The 14,665-nt window shown below is 31.1% G+C and overlaps 1 pseudogene; it reads left to right on the forward strand.

Moving 5' to 3' along the window:
- Nucleotides 1-3,552: 3,552 nt before the first annotated feature.
- Nucleotides 3,553-5,298, forward strand: LOC147802973 (uncharacterized; annotated as a pseudogene).
- Nucleotides 5,299-14,665: the final 9,367 nt, after the last annotated feature.

The following is a 14,665-nucleotide window of genomic DNA, read 5'->3' on the forward strand; positions in this document are numbered from 1 at the left end:
CACATCAAAGCCTCCACTAAAAATGCTTTCAGTTTTGTTTAGAATTATACAATAAAATTTCAATAAGGCAGATTTTATTAATTTAAAATACATAGACAAAAATTTATAATTTGTTTAGTTTGCAGTTATTGTGTGGATTTTTAAAATTCACGCTATTTTTGAGTTCACCAGCAATTGATATTTATATTTAACTTTTGAAGGCAAAAATCATTTTAATGCTTAAAAATAAATACCTAATGCACTTATGTAAAAAGTGAATACATAGACTAAATTTGGAGGTGAAACTCAACAACGAAGAAAATATTTACCAAGGACCACCATAGTGCAAATTTGAGTTGTAAAAGTTTTCATTAATACAATAGATACTCAGCATTTACTGAAGTTTGAAAATTTATATCTAAATCGCATTATCTTATTATCTTGAAGTGAAGAATATATGTTTTTAAAACTTTTTCGTTAATTTTTAAAATTTTCCAACACCAAGTTTTGAACAATTTTAAAACTCTGTAACATAGTAACTGTACTTAGCAATGCCAGAATCTTTAAACATTTATATTTAAATTTTCACAAATCATAGAACTATGTTTTAACAACTTTTTCCTTACCTTCAAAGCTGTTAAGTGTAAAACTTCCAATGGACTGGCTTATTTTAAAAGCAAGTTTTATATACATATACTTTACATATGTAGATATATACATATGTAGATATATATAAAGTTGTTTCAACACTGTTTTTAAAGAAATTATCACTTAATAAAAAATATCTATAAATACACAAATACTTATTTATATATATACACACACTGTTAGGATTGACATATTTTAGAAAAGCATCAATTCTTCAAAACTTTGTAAAGTTTGTTACCTTGTAAGAAAAATATTAGTTAAAAATAAAATATTTGGCTTAAAATTACAAACGAAGGTGCAAATGATAGACAGTGAACCTACTTATGATATTGTTTTAAAATATATTGCTCGGTCATTCTTTTAACGCATTTCAGAGAAAAGTTATTTAATAATAAGTTAAGGTAACAGATCCAACATTTTGACTTAAATGCTAATCACTAGCAAAGGTTAATTTCGACTTTATTTTTGAAAATCACTCACAGATCTATCAATTGCAATTCATATAAATATCTATTGGAAGTAAATTTTTATAGGTTGATCAACTAAAATTTAATGAATATTTTTATATAATGTAATCACCATAAAATTTTATGTAATTGTGATTAAAATATAATTATAACATGAATATAAGAATCAACTAAAGAATCTTAATTCTTAGTATGCCTGCAGATACTTTTAAATTTAATTCTACCAGAAAGTTTTCACAATTGCAAAGAAAAGCAAATCTTAAACATTTTAAAATTACAAAAAAGCATAAATCTTAAAATTAAATACCTACGGGTTTAAAGCTATTAGTTATCTGTCTGTAACTTTGCTTTTATCTTTTGATGCATTAAAATTTGCATTTCTAATATTATCATTACGAATTTTAGCACAATTATTAAGCAAAATATTACTTATTATATTTATACATGAATAGATTAAAGATTTTTCAGTTTTACTACAGTTACAAATTGTATTATCCAAATTATTGCCTTCATCAGCCAGTTTTTCTTTGGAAAGTTCACAAATAAATTGTCATTGGTTTTTTAAGCGTAGAAATAAATATTTCTTCAAACCCAGAAGAAATACAAGTTTGAAAAATTTTCAAAATTGTCATGCACACATTTAGCAGAAAATCATTGGGCCAAAGTCATCCACCACGATCCAGAGCGGATAAATACTTCCTTGCTTCAACAGCAATGTCGCAGTTGAGTGTCTCCTCAATCTTAAGATGGCTTTTACAAACATTACAATCACCGGCTGCAATTTTAGCCACATAACCTGCAATATAAATCAAGACTTTCAAATTGTCCTTCGAGACATCGTGTAAATCACAGGTTAACAAAATATCAAAAAAAAACTCTTGGTTCAAAATTTTCACCGTCATTCACCTTACAAGAGTCTAAAAATTCTTTAATTTTAAAATTGCCTTCTTTGGCAGATTTTAATTGCATTAAACTCAGAAGTTTAAGCTTTCTTTCTGATTCAAGTACTTGCGTCACAGATACGTGATAGTAACCTCCGCACATCGTACGGTATTGGCCAAACCTAGCCTCTAAATCATCAGTTTGAAATTTACCGAGGAGAATGTAGGTTGGTGGAGGGACAACGTTTCTGAACAAATAGGCACATAATGCCAGCATGGTTTTAGTAGTATGTTCAAGGCAACAAAAGTCTCTTTGGATAGTTTTCCGCTCCTTGAATTAGGTTTTACGAAGGAGGGGCTAGGGAGTGTATCCCATTCCTCCAGCCACTGGATAAATTTTTCTAAATAGTCGACATTAGGCGAATTCAAACTGCTTATCGGGTCAGAATACATATCCCGCTTATGTTTGCCTTTGAAAGGCGTTTTTACATTAACAATTCTCCACCATTTTGATATAATGTTAATGAAAAGTAAAGTGCCAATTACATCCTTCCCAAGCGAACTTCTCATAGTATCTAGAGCAGCAATGTTCTTTTCATCAAACAGTTTCAAAGCCAATGAAACATTTTGCCGCTCTAATCGATTAGGATATAGTGATTTTTGTGTAAGACTTGGAGCCAACTTTATTATGCTATTTGATTCCTCTTTGTACAAGGCCTTTAAATGAGTTATACTGGCATAAAGTTGATTTACCAAGGAAATATCAGGGGACAGTTTCAATTCAAGAATCAAACTTTTCATTGGGCGAATGTAAAAGGTTTGATTTGTTATATTATTGTTAAGCCAATTATTATGTATACTTTTCAAAAGATGTACAGTATCAAAAAGCAAGAATATTTGTTCACCTGGAGATACTGGATTTTCAATGCTGGGCTTTAGAATTCTACCACACAACTTTTCATAGGTTTTGCGATTTACACGATTGTTATCAGCTATTACACATAGAACAGTATAGCCAGCATTTTTAAGTACTTTTAAAACATCCATTAAGGTGACACAGGGCTTTCAAAATCGAAGATTTTGCACAAAATATAGTTTTTTTTTGATTTTTGCATATTTAAATAGTAAAAGTTAGCCTGATTATATTGCAAAAAAAATTTTTTGAATCGGTTAAAAATTTATGAAGTTATGATGATTTTTGTTAAGCCACGCCCTTTTTTTCGTCTACCAAAATAACTGTCAAATTTAGTTTCGTTTTCAGTTAGCTTTAGTTTTTGATTGTCTTACCAATTGTTTTAGTTTTTTTTTTTTTTTCTATTTCGAAAATTATCAAACTTTATTTCTATTTGAATTTGTTGGCAACGTTAATAGATACTGTAACTGTGATTGTCTCAAATGTTTTGTTTGTTTACGAACTATCATAGCGAATGTTTATGCATCGATTTCTTTCATAGTTATTTTAATTTCCATCACCGTTTGATATTTTATTTTTTGTTTTGTTACGTTATTAAATTGCCCTCTTGTTTTACTCTATTACGTTTTATTGTTTTTTAAATTTGTTACATAGTTTCTTAGCCATGAACAGCACATGTTCTCGATGGCATAAGCTGAAAGGTCGTTCTTCTAAACGGAAGAAAACTCTAGCTAACAATTTCAAAAAACGTTGTAATGCTGAAGTAATTACTTCTCCTGATTTAGATATTGATAATGTGGTTCTCTCGCAACCAGATGAGACTGCTTCGACCAATACACAGTATAAACTGATTGATTTGGGATCACTGAACAACCTTCTCAAAACTGTTGCGTGCTCTGAATGCAAATCCCAAACATTGGAAATAAATTCAGGATCTGCTTTTGGATATTCTTCAAAACTCCAACTGTCATGTGCATCTTGTGGAAATATTGCAGGTTCTTCCTTTACCAGTCAGCGTTCTCATAATAGCCGTCGCTTTGACATAAACAGCAAAATTGTTTCAGCTTTCATTGGAATGGGCAAAGGACACGCAGCCTTAGAAACTTTTTCAATGGTGTTGGGAATGCCAACAATGGACTGCAAAACATATCGACAGTGTTTGAACTCATTGGTTAGTTTTAAATCCCAATTCAAACTTGACATTTTGAAAACGTCACGTGAAGCTGTGAGAATTGAACGTGAAGTCAATTGAAGTTGTGACAGGTTTGGTAGTAGATTTTGAAATATTATCCAAATACTGTCACGAATGTACCACAACAGCAATTGACCTTGGGAAAGATACCGCAGACTTTCAAATTTGGTATGATTCGCACAAATCTGATTGTGAAAAAAATTTCAATGGCACTTCAAACAGTATGGAAATGCACGCTGCTTTATTATTATGGAAACGCTCAATAACCTCAGGTAAATTTAGATATGCAAGTGTTCTATCTGATGGGGACACTAAAACTTTTGAAGCGGTGAATGCTGCATGTGTTTATGGTAAGGATTTTAAAATCGAGAAGGAAGAATGCCTGAATCATGTAGCGAAAAGAGTTGGCACTGGACTTCGAAACAAAGTGAAGGAGTGGCGGACAAAGGGACTAACTCTTGGTGGTAGAAAGGCGGGTAGCCTGAAGGAAGAAACAATTTCTAAGCTTCAAGGCTTTTATCGTAAAGCTATCCAAGTCAATGCTCCCGATGTCGACAAAATGAAAACAGCAATATATATGCAACAATTTTTCATTGCATGTCAACTGACGACAAACCACGCCACAATAAATGTCCTCCTGGTGCAGAGTCCTGGTGCTTCTTTCAAAGAGCCTTAGCTACAGGCAGCACTCCAAAGAAGCATTCTTTGATGAAAACAAAATTATCCGAAGAAGTTGTCGAAAAAATATTGCCCATTTATCAACGTTTGGCTTCAACGGAACTTCTTCAGCGTTGCACCAAGGGAAATACTCAAAATGCAAATGAATGTTTGCATAGCTGCATATGGTCAAAATGCCCTAAGGAAATATTTATTTCTAAAAAACGATTAGATATCGCAGTCACTTCTGCTATAAGTGAATTTAATCTTGGATATGCTAAATCACTCGAGTTCGTTTCTTGTGATTCACTAATGAATGATTGCTCATTGACAATTGCACAGAAAAAAGACAACAGGCGAGCTTCTCAAAAGAGAGTGCGGCAGTCAGAGGAATTTGTCCAAAAACGAATTCGTAAAAAATATAAAAAGTCTTTTGAAGAAAAAAAAAACAGAAAAAGGAAGGTGTTACTTACCATGCTGGAGGGTTTTGAAGAATTATATATTTCCTTTATTTGTTCTTGCAATTGTTATAAAAAGTACATTTTATTTTTTGTTCCATAGCAGCAAACATTCTCTTTATAATACTTTTATTTGAAATTGGTGCCATTATTATTCTCTCTCTATTTGGTCGAACTGATCAGGTTTATAAAAATTTACTGAAATTTTTCTTGATAATATTTTTACTGTAATTTTGTATTTCTCTTATTTACAATATATTTTTTAAATAAATTTTTCACATTTTTAAGTACAAATATTGATTAGTAAATAGATTGATATAAATGACAAAATGGAAAATTTGAAAGTTTTGAAAAGAACTCTAACTTCGATATTATTGTGTTCGTTTTATTTAATTAAAATATAAAACTAATGAATAAATATCTCGTTCAATTGTCAAAGAAGTATATTTTTTTTAGTATATTTAAAAGTTTGGGTTAAAAATATCGGTAATAAATTATTTCAGTTGCAAAAAAAATTGAAATTTTGATAAAATCCCGATCTTGAAATTTAATATTTTTCTGTTAAAATTGTGTCTATTTTCCAACAATTGAACATTTTTATGTAGTAAATGTACTTAAAATGTATTATATTGTCATATTTTATAAATATTAATAAAATTTAATGCCATTATACTGATTTACTATTAGTAAGTTAAAAATTGTCTTTTTCTCAGAACATCATTTTTAAGCACGATCATACTTTTCAATTTGTTCCACGCGTAAAATTTTTAATCGGATTTTTCTGAAATTTGCTCAATATCTTTGCATGGATATATAAAGAATTTTGTTGGGAGCAGTTTTTTTAATTATTTAAATTGTTATTGTTCACTTGTGATTTTTGTGTTGCGAAATATGATATTTTTTGCCAAAAACAGATATATTATAGATTTTTTTTAATTTTTAAAAATTTTAATGCAAAATTCAAATAATTATTCCCAACAATTTTCTGAAAATGGTCTAGAGAGTAAATTAAAACTATAGTTTAGTTAATTATTTCAAATTTGAGGCGCGTGGAATAGTTTAAAAAGTTAAAATTTTTAATAATTTAAAATTTTATAACTTTTTAAATTTTAACAGTAGAAATATGAAATTTAATATATGATTTTCGCATTAAAAAACAGAACATCTCTGAAAAATTCAACACTTTTGGACAAAAAATAAAAAAGTTAAAAATAATAGCCCTGTGTCACCTTAAGGCATCAAAAAGCTGGTCTGCATTTCGATTTTTGATGGGATACAAACCAACAACATCTTTATTTTTTGTAAATACAGAGGAAATTAGAAATGCTTGGAGAGTTGATGCTTCGGCATTATCTACATTGGTGGCCAATCCATCAATTTTCCCGCCTTCATAAGTAGCACCAGGTATAACATAAATTTCATCCATCATTAAAATTACAATTTTTTCCCTATCAGAAAGCAGCAAACATTTTTGTTCTAAATATTTGATATGAGAATTTTGAACTCCACTTTCCAATGGACCAAGGTTCTGTATTAAAGTCTTTAGATAATGAGGATGAGGTAAAACAAGTTTTGAACTATTACGCACAACCTTATATGCCGCAGGATGACTAAAATAAAATTGAGCAGCCCATAAAAGAATATGTGGCTGATAACGAGGGGAGGACTTCAAACATAAATCCAGTTGATCTCGAAGGAATAGAAGAGTTTCTTTATTAGAGGCATCTTCACACTCTTCTAATACTTCAGTAAATGCTTTCAGTATACTATGTAGTTTTATGTCTACATTGAGTTCATTCTCTAAGCCATTCAGAAAGCTAATCAAGGAATCATACTTGGACCACAAATCACATTTCAACTCAGAACCGAGAAGCCAATTTAGCTTAGATTTTGGTAGAGGTAAGTTGTTTTTCCAAACTGCAACCACAAAATTAGAAGAGATCTTCAGAGATACACTGAAACTAGGGGCTTCAGACAAGTCGACTTTTCCTTGAAAAATTTCACAATCTGGAATTAGCATCCAGTCCTGTGGCACTTTATCTCTTATTTTGTTCTTGAATTCGTTGAAATCAACTATCTTATCCTGCAAGCACCCTTCTTCAAGTTTTTTCTCATCCTGTTGAAGTAGTTCATTTTGTCTCTCCTCAGGAGTTTTCCGCTTTACAGGCAATTTTGTTGATAAGTAAGATGGCTGACCTTCAAAAACAGTAGGATATGCCTCTTTTGTTAAAATGGGACTTTTACGAGGAATAACAAGCAATGTTCCATCATCTCTCGTAGCTTCATGATTTCTTATAATAAATCTCTCTTCAAATTACTTGATACAAACAACTGAAGAATTTGTCGCTTTGAAATCAGCACGATGTATTTGTTTTTCCCATTGTAATCTTCGCTCTTCATCCTTTGAAAAACTAAAAACATTTGTATAGCATTCACCCTTGTAATTGGAACGACAACCTGGCACACTGCAACGCCTTGGCATCCTAAAAAAAAAATTAAAAAACTTTTATAACAAACAAAAACTATAATTTATTAAACAGTAACAGTATTTATATTTTAAATATATAAGAATATCAATTTGAGCCATCATAGAAAACTTTAGTAAAGAAGTGCCAAATAACATTCCAAAAATTTTTGCCAAATTTTGATATAAAACAATTTTGAATGAGTTAAGAAATAAGAGAAGGGTGAATAGAGAGAAGAGAAATAAGAGTGAAGAATCTACAGCATATAAATACATAAAAACCAATTTCATGTTCATATATGTATAATATTAAATAGCAATAGATCTTTTAATATGTCTTCATCGAAAACATAGAATAAGTCTTATTCTTAAACTGTATCATAGTATTGTGTTAATTTTGTATTGTTTGTTTACTTTTTAATTAACTATGCTATGCTATTTACCAATTCGACATTAATCCTAATATTATGCAACAGCATAACAAATTTATTCAACAGCATATAAATACATAAAAATTGATTTCATGTTCACATATATAATATTAAACAGCAATGCAATGATTTCTTAATATATCTTCATCGAAAACATAGAATAAGTTTTATCCCTAAATATTTAAACTGTATCATGGTATTATGTTAATTTTGTATTGTTTGTTGAATTTTTAATTTACTATGCTATTTACCAATTTTAAATTCACCCTAATATTATGCAACAACATAACAAACTTATTCTACAATATATAAATACATAAAAATTCATTTCATGTTCATATATATATTATTAAACAGCAATGCAATGATTTCTTAATATCTCTTCATCGCAAACATAGAATAAGTCTTATTCTTAAATATACTTATACTGTAATGGCATTATGTCAATTTTGTGCTGTTTGTTTGTTTATTTTAAATTTACTATGCTATTTACCAATTTGACATTAACCTTAATATTATGCAACAGCATAACAAATTTAAGCTACAGCATATAAATACATAAAAACTGATTTCATGTTCATATCTATAATATTAAGTAGCAATTCAATAATTTTTTAATATGTCTTCATTGAAAACATATAATAAATATTATTCGTAAATAACAAAACTGTATATCAATTTTGTACTGTTAGTATATTTTTGTATTTGCTATGCTATTTACCAATTTGACATTAACCTTAATATTATGCAAAGACATTCCAAATTTATTCTATAGCATATACATACATGAAAACTGATTTCAAGTTTTTTAATAATTTTAAGTAGCAATACAATAATTTACAATATCTCTCCACCAGAAACATATATAAAGCCAGATTCTTCAATCTTTGAACCATATCCTGGTAATTTTATATTGTTTAATTTAATTTTATATTTTGTATAGTTTATTTATTTATATATTTACTATACTATAAAATTATATAAAAATAATTTTTATTTTTCCACTCTTATATTATTATATCTAGAATTATTCAGCTATTTAACTGAATCATAACATACCAGTTATATATAAATTGCGTTGCAATTTTTTTAGCATATAAGGTCATGATTATTACAAATTAGATGTTTTAATAGCAAAACACAAATATAATTACTTAATTTAAGCAACTCAATAATGTATGCTCCAATAAATCAGTAAATAACATAAAAGAAAAATGCTTATATTTACATAAGCAAAAACAATCATCATAACATAAACATAGATTGACATATTTTAATTGTACTTAAAAATTATTTTAAATATACATTAATAATATGCTTCAAAATTTCAGTGCATTAAATATAAGTAAAGTTAAAGCAAATTTAATTTTTAAGTGATGTAAAATACAAAAACATTTACTCACCTTAAAAATTGGAAGTACTTCGATATGTTTACAAATTGAAGCACAGCGGTCTTCTTTTTCTACTTGATGAAAAACTAACGCATAATTTATCCACAAATACTATCAATTGAAGGAGGAATAGCTGTGTCATTCATAAATACTATAAAGATGTAGAAATAGTATTGATATTTAGTAAAAGAACTATAAATTCGAAGCTTCAATGAACCGAGCACACTCATAACGTGCCGACGTTGATAGAAGAAAGGGACCCCGTTGATGACGTAGCATTCTCTCTCAAAACTAGTATTACGGCTTGTACCCCTACTCTAGGAGGCTTTGGCATTACAGTCTTTGCAATAAGTACATGTTTCACGGCGAATTCTTTTTCCATTGGCATCATTTTTGCTGCAACATACCACACATTGTCTAGTAGGTTCTTCCTTTTTTTTTCTGTAGGCGGAATATAATCAGGAAAGTGGCGTGCTGATAATCTTTAAGTATTCGAAACTCTTTCAGCAGGTTTTGATTTCAACTGTCTGTCAGTGTGATATTTTTAAACAATTATTTCAGCTAGTTCAAGTCTGAATTCCAAATTTGATTTTCTATTCCCTTTTTTTCATTCCCTTTCCCACAGCTGAATAGCATTAAAAATTGTTATGTCCAATAAATAACGAAATATTTTCTTTTAATCATTTGACGAGATCGAGTTACGTCATAGTATCCAATTTGCTGATCCATGCGATCTACACCGCCCATCGTATTATTATAATCTAAAGCAATCTTAGGCTTCTCTATTTCCACATTTTTGGATTTATTTGGACCTTTTTACGATTTCAGGATTATGAATTGAGCTTATAAAATGAACATATTTTTTATCTCTCCATCGCATGATCATCATCTTACCTTTGATAAGCAAGTAAGTCTCCCTTTTTAAGATTTTCTGTTTTCAGTTCCTTCGGCAAAGCTTTTCTGTTCGGTCTTAACCCCTTACCTGCCGAGTAAAATTTACGTGATTTAATTTAAAATCAGTTTACTTTCACAAGAGTAGAAAAAGGATAAAAAGAAAATTCAAAACTTGAAGAATAAAAATACAATATAAAAGATGTTCAAACTTAACTGTTGTATGATAAATCCTGAAACATGGTTGGACACATAAGCCAACATCACATTCATTGCACTGATAGCGGGATTCACGGCGAATTTTTTTTCTTGAACAAACAGCACATTTTCGATACATTTTTCTTTGAAAACGTTGATGGTACTATTGATACAACTATGATATCACTTTAGTATGCATCATGTAAGTTAGGGTTAAAAATCTAATACTCATATTAACGTTAAATTAAGATTTTAATGATTTAAAATTCTTGAACACATAATTATATAATTACAAGTGGGGGAGAATCTAGAATCACTCCCCAGGGCGTCATCTCTGCTTCGTCAGGATGCAACCCCTACTGCAAGAGGGAACCTCGCCAAAATCCCCCTTTGGCTCACTTTATCTATGTTTTTGGCGCACTTACTATTTTGGGACTCCTTGCTCTGCATCATCCCTCCCACGCCACAGACGAGGGACTGCCGAGAAATTCATTGACGCACCTGGAGAGGAACCTAGTTCTCTAAAAGTGAAAAAAAAAATTATTAGTATCCAAGGCAAAAGTCCATGGTTGCACGAAGTTGCGATTTTTAAAGACATCTTCTGGCACTATAAACAATGTCGAGCTGGATCACGAGGATAATGTCCAAGCTTTTGCTTCGTTTCTCGTAGTCAGATGTAGGCTGCTGAATAATTTCGGAGGAAATGGTGAAGCAGGTATTTCAGATGCAGCTGTTTTGCCTAACAAATAATGCAGGAGCGTTGTTATTTGAGTTTGATTTTGAAATAATCCCAGCCTTTTCTAAATCACGTATTTGTGTTCGAATTCTTCAAGCAAATGAAAAGGTATTTTATAGGAAGGACATTATACATATAGTATAGGAATCTATAACAACAGCTGGCTTCATAACTTTTTTTTTCAGTTTCCGACAAGTTTGCTGTATGAATAAAGCTAAGAAGTGACACATACTTTTTGTCCCGCCATCTCAATATGGTAATTTTGCCTTTCTTCAAAGTTAGTTTGTTAAAATTTCCCGGCAAATCACGTCTATTAAAATGAAGAGTTCCACATACATCAGACCTGCTTTGGATAAGCAGGTCTGCTAATTCTGGTGAGAGATAGAAGTTGTCAGCAATGACGCAATAACCTTTTCCCAAAAAGGGCTCGATAAGCGTCATCACTGATTTTGTTGCGACGCCATACTTCTCATATTTTTTGTCATAAATTGTGCTTTTTCCTGTGTAAACGATGGTGTTATGAATATAACCTGACTCTGCTTCAGCAAGAACAAACAGTTTTACTCCAAAGCGAGCTCTTTTCAATGGAATAAAATGTACCCATGATAGCCTACCTTTGAAAAGAATCAAGCTCTCATTAATGCTCAAATCCCTTTCGGGTGTATTAACACTGGAAAATTTCTCCACCAAGTCAGAAAAAAACGGTCATATTTTTCTGAGTTTTGGGTTTGGATGCGACTCTTCATGGAAAGAGCTATTATCAGAAAAATGTAAAAACTTCATTATCAGCTGGAAACGATTTCTACTCATTAGTTTCGCAAAAATTGGAGTCTCAATCAATTGATTTTTTGACCAGTAAAGCGCTATTTCAGGTTTTACTGTTATTCCTTGTAAAATCTAAATACCTAGGAAAACATACATTTCTTCTAAATTTGTTGGATACCACTTTTTCTTTCTTGATTTGTCTTTTCTAGGATGCATATTGATTAATTGGTCAGCAAAACGGTTAGTTTCATTAACAATATGAAGAACAAAGTTGCTCATCAAAAAAAAGAAGTGGGTTTAAAACATCTGTAATATTTTTCTTTATTCCTGGTTGTCCCAAAAATGGAAAGCGTGGAGGTGGCAATGGTAAATTTTTCATATCCAGTCTTGTCCACTGGCGGGCATCTTTCAGAGAATAATGACAATCAGAATCCTCTTCATCTGAAGAAATTTCATATTCTGACAAATCTGATCCTGAAGATGATGGATAGTAGTCATCTAACTCACTATCATCACTTTCCGACATTATCCAAAAAATAAAAAGCACCAAATACACACGGTAATTGAAAGCGAAAGAAGAATAAACCCGACCTTATTCAAATAGACACATCCCCTTCCCTCTCCTCCGAAATTGGTAATTCGCAAACAATTTCAAGGTCATTTTACCGCATTCCGAAGTCGGGGTGTAGTTCTATTTATAGCAGCGCAATGCAAAGCATCGTACTTTGGCAAAGCTTATATATACGACTGCAAGGCATCGTCTGGCCTAGACATATATATACGCCCGCGGCAGTTAAGGGGTCAATGTTCCGAAAAAAATCAATTTTAGATTTCAATAGTAACGTTCCTCTCACAATTCATCATATTTTAATATCTTGTCCATGTTTTAATCAACATCGTTTAAAGTTTTTGGAGAGTTCCATTTTATGCATGCAAGATTTGTTGGACGACATTCACCATCCTAAACATGTTTGCATTTTTACGTGTCGTTGGTATTTATTAACTGCATATAAAAGTTTTAACACATCTACTGTTTTATACACTTTTGTAAATATCTTATCACCTTCGTACATTTTACTACCTTCCTGCGTTTTATACTGTATTTATACTTTTTATCTGATTTTACCCATACCGTTTATCTTGTTTTATTCACTTAATACTGTTTTATCAGTTATAATTGTGCTACAATTAAAAAATTTTATGCACTTAGGCTTAATCTGGCTAACTGTTTTATTCTGGAACACGTCTATTTCATTGTATTCGGTTTTATAAATTCCATGTGATTTTAGTAAGGTGAATACATATAACAAATTTTTCTAAGATGTATCTTAAAACCGTTTGTTTGACGCAGCATGTCCTCCATTAAACCCTACATTCAATTCTTGCTACAGCGTCCGATCATTTTCATCCATCGCAAAATGTTTAGCCAATTGACGCAAGAAGGTTCTCCGGTTTTTCACTTCGTAATTAATTCCTGTGTGTATAATTTGAGCATTTATACCTGCTACATTGAGTAAGGCGAAATAAATTAACATGTAACCAACGTCGAACATTTCGAGTTACATTATACGTGGCTTATAATTTATCAACGGTATCCACTGCCCCTTTTGTTTTATTATAGTATGTCACGATCTCGGGTGTTTTTAGAGACCCCGAAGATTCATCTATTGCCGCATCAAAATGAAGAGAGGATATGAATAGTAGTACCCGCGATATACGGAACGGAAGTGACGTCATCATGGACAGTCAAAGAATGCTTATTTCAGCCAGGGTGATAAACGAAAATGTGTCGTAAACCGGAAGTCAGCTTATATCTGCCCAGTTTCGGTTTCTGTGTTTAATTTAGTTTTGTTTTTTAATATTATTTTCAATTATTCCTTTTAAGGGTGGCAACACACATTAGTTTCGTTATTCATGTGAGAATTCTTATAATATGTCATCTGCTTTTAATAAAGGAAAATATAATGTAATTAAATAATCTATGAACTAATTAATCTAGTACGTTATTTATGACACCTGGTGGCTGAGTGGTAGCTCGTCGCTCTCCCGTGCCACAGGTCCTGATAATACATTACAAAATAATTACATTTTCAAAATCTTCAACCAGTAATTTAATGCGGCTAATGAGTACAAAACGTCCATATACCAAGTTAAAAAGACCAAAACATACCAATCCAGAGGCTGCTACTATCGAAGATTCTCCATCGAGCGTAGATTTTAACAACCCAGAAGAGATTCGTGTGACTGCTGATCAGCAAGTACTTCACATGAAACAGAAGATATCACACAACAAAGAAAGTTTCAACGAAACATAGCAAGCTATTTTTCTCGTCCAATAAATGCCCCGCAAAGGAAACTTTGGACAATCAGTTAATGAAAATGGTTTGCTAAGAATATCACCCCACTTCTATTGAGGATAAAGAATTTAAAAAAATTATTGGGATGCTAAACAGTTCCTTCAACTTGCCTAGCAGAAAAGTTTTAACAATCAGCTTAATCCCATCTGTTTATGAGAAAACAATGGAAATGATAAAAAGTCAAATATCGGACCCTGGCATAGTAGCTTTAACCACAGATGCTTGGACTTCAACGGC

Source organism: Parasteatoda tepidariorum, chromosome 10 (genome assembly GCF_982258835.1).
Source record: "Parasteatoda tepidariorum strain Cologne lab strain chromosome 10, Ptep-v5.0, whole genome shotgun sequence".
Lineage (NCBI taxonomy): Eukaryota > Metazoa > Arthropoda > Arachnida > Araneae > Theridiidae > Parasteatoda > Parasteatoda tepidariorum.